The 5,540-nt window shown below is 35.1% G+C and overlaps 1 long non-coding RNA gene across 1 annotated transcript; it reads right to left on the reverse strand.

Annotated features, from left to right (window-relative positions):
* Nucleotides 1-236: 236 nt before the first annotated feature.
* Nucleotides 237-3,533, reverse strand: LOC139144665 (uncharacterized). The gene is made up of 2 exons (XR_011554832.1): nucleotides 1,476-3,533; nucleotides 237-1,207 (listed from the first exon to the last, which is right to left on the reverse strand). It is a non-coding gene; the product is annotated as an uncharacterized lncRNA (long non-coding RNA).
* Nucleotides 3,534-5,540: the final 2,007 nt, after the last annotated feature.

Below are 5,540 nucleotides of genomic sequence, written 5' to 3' on the forward strand. Positions count from 1 at the left end.
TTCAGTGTTGTTGATGTCCTGCACAATGAACTCGACAAAGTCCGAGATTACGTTCTTTCCAGATAGTAGGATGTTCATTCTAAAAATATATTATAGCCAATATTGAATAATTTCCTCCCATAAACAATTTTTGACATTTTCAATTAATATTGAACTGGTAACTTTTAATATGGAAAAATAAGCAAAGCAAAACAAATTCAAATCAAATTGATAAGAATACTAGATGCAAGATAGTCTACGTCAGACTGTTTATTTAAAAATATCAACTAAACCGTCCATGGTGGTACCCTGTACCTCAGAGAAGATAGATCGGAGGATTTTTTTTAATGTTACTTTTCAAATTTACTTGACATAAATTGGTGAATCAATGAAATGAAGTATTCGTAGCTTTGTCATCCCCATTGATTTGACTTCAGGTCATCCATATAAACTCCGAATATCAAAGTATTTTAAACTCTGAATATCAAAGTATTTTCAACTCAAAATGAAATGATTTCGAATCCCAAAGTTAACTCATTCTGTGGACTCTTTACGCCAGCTTAACTAGCTATTCCACTGGTGAAACCCATGATTCACTGAAGTGGCTTCATTAAAAATTAAAATAATTGCAGAATTTCAGAAAAAAATGAATTTTCTTGAAATGGGAGAAAGATTTGTTTGATTGAGAATTGACTGGATAAAAGCCTTTGCATAAAATGCTTTTTTTGGGAGACTTAGAAATTCACTGTAATGAAAGACATTCCGTTCCTACGGTACTAATCGTTTGTCCGCAGATGAATTTCGTTAAAGTACATTTCGCATTAATCCTTCCATCTACATGCTCTGTCCATATTTCCTATTCAAGACTTTAAGCAGAGCCAAAATCAGCACCTTTTGCACATAGGCGGATAATTGCGGCGACTGTATGTAATTTGATCAGGGAACAAACTCACGTTCAATCACAGTTATCAAATCTGTCTCGTTGTAAACATACAGTTTGAACTTATAGTAGGTATTGGCAAACTTGTTTACTCGGTTGTGTGAGTAATCTTGTCCTTCGCCATATTCTGTACTGATTGCACTGTGCTTCACCCTAGTGTGTATTGAATATGCTGGCCTTCAACCCATTTTGTATTGTGCATCACTGTACTTATGGAGATATCACACTGTCTTCACCCATGTCTTCTCTGAAAATACCGTTCTTCAGTGTCGTTCCGTTAGTCAGATCCTAAAATAATACAAAGATACAGAACGATTAGAAGAACCTGAAAAAAATGTATAAAATATCTACTAAAATATATATTTTATAGAAGTCCACATGCATGGGATGGCTGTGAGTTCGTGGATTTGTTCCCTGAATGCAAGACCTAAAATTATATTTACACTCTTTCTGAAATGGTTAGGGTGTTCAAGCTTGTTCTCTGTGTTTTTGACTTAACGATTTGTGTTGAACTTGTCAAGTATACTAGTAGCAATTGTTGGTCGACTCAACTTACAAGGTGAATTTGGTCATCTTACGCGCACCATTCATCAATGCATTGCACATGTCTTGGGATGTGTGACAGTCAGTTTAAAAAGGAATAACGAGATAATTTTTGATAATTAAATTCTCAAAATTAGATCAAGAAACAAATGTACGTTCAACATCCTTCATAATAGCCTCTTATTCGAATCCATTTCAATCACTCTCATCAAATTTATCCTTTTAAAATCGTAACGTTTTCACATACAGTCGCAGCACTTACGCGTCGATATATGAACCCGATGTCCTCGGTTGTGCTAATTGTCTCAAATAGAGAGGACAGGTAGAGCAAAATGCATCTGAAAGAAATTCATCTGCAGATAATAGAATTGAAGAAATTGAATTTCGTTTTCATTTGCGTTGACTTTTTTAATCTCTAAAGAAAACATGTAATTCTCGGTAAAAGAAATACCAATGGAATTCCACCAATTCCACGAAAATTTGGTCCTTTAATAATACCACATATTTTGTTAACATTTCGTGAAGCTACTTCAGTGAGTCGTGGGTTTCGCCGGTTGAATAGCTTATGACGCTCTAACAGAGAGTCCCCATAACGTTAGTAATATTTTAAAACATGAGAAATGACTATACTCTGAATTGTAATCCTTACATATATTTTATATTACATTTTATAGTTTTATATTGTATTTATACAGAGGGTCTTGCATAAAACCTTCGCCTACCAGAGGATAATATCCTTTAATCTCAAGTCCAATCTCGTTTTTGATTTCAAACCTTACTGCTGGTCGAATGGTTTGGCATTACCACAACTCCCCTCCCTATTGGGTCTGCGCAAAGTAGAATTGTAGTGGTTAAAGGTTGTTCGTGCGTTGATGCATGGAAAAAAGCTTTGGTAGGTATCTACATTTTTGAAGTCCTCGAAGTAGAGCACTGAAAAGTCCCTTTTTATACTTGTCAAGACGACAATGATAGAGGGCGCTTTACAAAAGAAAACAATGAAGTGCACGTGTGCCTATGTCTTCATCTGCAATTGCTTATCGAATTTTAGAAAAGTTTTATTGAGTTTTAGAAAAGTTGCCATACTAGACAAATGAAACAGAAACATCACTGGTTTTAAAAGGTAAAATGTCCAGAAATTAATTTACCCATTATTACATCATTTCCGTCGAGTGAGAAAAATATATTCGGTTTTTTAACAATGACACTGACAGTATAAATGTGTAAATATCCATAATATCAAATATAGATCATCCAGCATCGACATAAGAAAGTACATGTGTATCTGCACTGGTATCATGTACTTTTCCTCGCTAGCCGAATTTCATAATGATCTGTGGACAAACTAAAGATTCAGAGATATTCTATGTTATTGTTCTTGGTTTACAAAGTAGAATAGATAAATTTATCAGATTTCATTCCTGGTTGTCTCACTGTATACTACAAATCACAAGCTAACAAAATTGGATTTTGTTGAACAGTATGGATATTATCGTCTTATTCTTGGAATAACAAGTCATCGTTGATGACACAGTCCCCACTTGTTAATGGGTATTTTGATTACAGGTCCTCAGAGAGGATGAGTCCTCTTCATTAGGTCTGTGATAAAAATACTTTTGAATGAATTCGCTTGATACATGTCTGAGTTATGGTTCAAAATGGTCGCACAGTGGCCATATTGGATTGCATCACAAAACAAATTGATGTGCATAGCTATGACATAGGTCAATGTCCTTGTACCAACTTTGAATAAAATCGGTTGAGATATGCCTGAGTTATGGCTCTGTACATGAAAAAATCGTAATAAAATGGCCGCCTGGCGGCCATATTGGATCGTATCACAAAACAGATTGACGTGCATATGTATGACATAGGTCAATGTCCTTGTACCAACTTTGAATAAAATCGGTTGAGATATGCCTGAGTTATGGCTCTGTACATGAAAAAATCGTAATAAAATGGCCGCACAGCGGCCATTTTGGATCGCATCACAAAACAAATTGCCATGCACAGCTATGACATTTGTCAATAAGCTTGTACCAACTTTGAATAAAATCGGTTGAAACGTGCCTGAGTAATGGCTCTTTACATGAAAAATCGTAAATAAAATGGCCGCCTGGCGGCCATATTGGATTGTATCACAAAACAAATTGACGTGCATATCTATGACATTGGTCAATGTCCTTGAACCAACTCTGAATAAAATCGGTCGAAACATGCCTGAGTAATGGCTCTGTACATGAAAAAATCGTACTAAAATGGTCGCCTGGCGGCCATACTGGATCGTATCACAAAACAAATTGACGTGCATCTGTATGACATATGAAGTAATCCTTGTACCAAGTTTGAATGAAATCACTCCAGGCATCTCTGAGATATCTGCGTGAACGGACGCACGCATGGACGCACGCACGGACATGACCAAACCTATAAGTCCCCCCGGACGGTGTCCATGGGGACTAAAAATGACAATTATTTCAAATATTCAAAGTCCGATACTAAGATGAGACATTAAACCGATTTGCTCCATCTCCCCTTGAAATCAAATTGTTCTCTTCTTACTCGGTGTCATTCCCGCATGTCTCCTGACAAAGTCGTGGGTCAAAAATATTCATTTGTTAATACTAAGCATTGTCTTAGTAGTTTGGTCCAGTCTAACTTTTTTAAGGTAGCTACCAAATAGACACTTTCAGATTTTTATATTTTCTTAGGAATAAAAGTCCCTAATCCAAATAAAGAGTATATTTTCTGAAAGCCCTGATATTTGGAAATCTGACCAGTTAATCACATAGTTGCATTCTTAAGGATTTTTGGAATTAATAAATGGTGAAAATTGTTCATCATTGTTGATCATAACAATTGCAATGAAGGTGAGCATTTGTAATGTAACAAATTGTTTAGCTTAATTAAGTTCTCCAGGGGTAGTACAATCTAAGAAAATTGTAAATGCATGGGAGCAACCTCAGAAACCTAGTCAACAACTTGCATAATTGTGTGACCTGTTCAAGTCTGACAGAGATGCCAACAACCTCTTAGAATGACTGTTAAAGTACATCAAATATGCAATTTAGCATTAATTTTCATGTCAACCCTTAGTATCTTTCATGGCTGATACATATCCTAAGTGTGTGATCAACATATGTAGCAAATGTCATCAAATGTTGTGCAGCTGTTCTCAATGTATATCCGTATTTTCTAGAAACATTAATTATGCAAATAAGCATACATTTTATGCACAAGCAACGCCCACCAAAATCTAATAAGCTATAGTGGTTTTGCTATTCCCAAACAGGATCTACATTGAGTTCAATTCAAATCTGATTAATCTATCTTGAAACATTGAGTTAACTAACAGACACAGACATCGGTATGACATTAGCTAGCATGTGTATAAACATCTGAGCTAAAAATGGCACCAGGCTAGGTAACTTACTCTTGTATTTGAATGTGTTATTTCCCTTTGAGAAAGGATTATTACAAATATATTGGATATAAAGAGCTGAAGAAGAATGAATCCAAAAGCACAGTGTTGAGGTTAAAGGTTCAACTTTCTGACCAACTGAACTGTCTTGTGATCTATAGCTATTTTCACCAATGATGGCTGTGTTGAAATACAACTTCCTTTGCAGATGGCACTTGTAACTTGTAATACATAAACGCATTGCCAAGGAAAAGTCCTTTGTAATAAATTGAACTGTTAGAGTGCTTTAATTGGATAAAGCTTGACACATCTTTACAAAAGAACACATTACCCATGGCAGAATTCATTGAAACTGTGCAACTAGCTTGCAATTGCAATGTTATCAAATGATCATACATGATAAATCAGAAGCATATTAATAGATCTACACTAAATTGCAGTGTAAATTATTGCACAAACACCTGCATTCCTTTGATTATAAACACCATAAAATTCTCATAAAATTCTCATGAACTTGCAATTACACATGCATATGATACACATATGCATATGATATGTAAAATATCCAAAAATTCCAGAATGGTGGAATGAGGATATTGAACTCTCAATCAAGATTAGAAATAATCACAAACAAAATAAATCATTTGAATTATACAAGAA

The sequence above is a fragment of the Ptychodera flava genome, chromosome 12 (genome assembly GCF_041260155.1).
Source record: "Ptychodera flava strain L36383 chromosome 12, AS_Pfla_20210202, whole genome shotgun sequence".
NCBI lineage: Eukaryota > Metazoa > Hemichordata > Enteropneusta > Ptychoderidae > Ptychodera > Ptychodera flava.